Source organism: Chrysochloris asiatica, unplaced genomic scaffold (assembly GCF_000296735.1).
Source record: "Chrysochloris asiatica unplaced genomic scaffold, ChrAsi1.0 scaffold00194, whole genome shotgun sequence".
Classification (NCBI taxonomy): domain Eukaryota; kingdom Metazoa; phylum Chordata; class Mammalia; order Afrosoricida; family Chrysochloridae; genus Chrysochloris; species Chrysochloris asiatica.
This window is the reverse complement of record NW_006408712.1, coordinates 3,714,103-3,715,321: the sequence shown is the minus strand read 5'-3', so window position 1 is coordinate 3,715,321 and position 1,219 is coordinate 3,714,103.

Here is a 1,219-nt window from a genome sequence, read left to right as displayed (position 1 = left end):
TCATTACTGGTGATTGAAAGTTGAAAACAGAGAGGAAGGATCTGTAGTTGGAAAATATGGTCTTGGTGATAGAAATGGTGCTGAAGATCACTTGACAGAATTTTCCAAGACCAATGATTTTTTTTTATTGCAAATACCATTTTTCAGCAATATAAATTGACTACATCTGTAGGAAGAGATGATGGAGAAGTTAAATATCATTAACCAAAATAAGGCTAGGGACAGCTGTAGAACAAATAGATCATCAACTGCTCATATGCAAGTTCAGGCTGAAGCTGAAGAAAATGAAAACAAGTTCACAAAAGCCAAAATATGACCTGGAATATATTCCACCTGAATGTAGAGACCATTTCAAGAACCGATTGATGCATTAGACACTGATGATTAAAGATCAGAAAAATTGTGGAATGATATAAAGAACATCATACAGGAAGAAAGCAAAAGGTCATTAAAAAGGCAAGGAAACCAGAAAAGACAAAAATGGGTGTCGGGAGAGACTCTGAAATTTGCTCTTGAGCGTAAAGAATCTAAAATGACTAGAAGAAAAGAGGAAGTAAAAGAGTTGAACAGAAACTTTCAAAGAACAGCTCAAGAATACAAAGTCAAGTATTATAATGAAAAGTGCAATGAACTGGAGTTAGAAAACAAAATGGGAAGAACACACTCAGCATTTCTCAAGTTGAAAGAACTGAAGAAAAAATTCAAGCCTCAACTTGAAATATTGAAGGACTCTATGGGTAAAATGTTGAAAATATCAGAAGAATATGGAAGGAATACACAAAATCACTGTACCAAAAAGAATTGGTCATTGTTCAGTCATTTCAAAAGGTATCATATGATCAAGAACTGATGGTACTGAAGAAAGAAGTCCAAGTACTGTTGAAGGTATTGGCTAAAAACAAAGCTCCAGGAATTGACAGAATACAAACAGAAATGTTTCAATAGACTGATGCAGACCTGGAGGCACTCACTCATCTATGTCAAGAAATTGGACGACAACTACCTGGCCAACTGATTAGAAAAGATGCACATTTGTGTCCATTCCAAAGAAAAGGTGATTCAACAGAATATAGAAATCACTGCACAGTATCATTAATTTCACATGCAAATAAAGTTTTGCTGAAGATAATTCAAAACAGTTGCAGCAGTATATTGACAGGGAACTGCTAGAAATTCAGATTCAGATGAATATGTGGAATGACGGATATCATTGCTCACA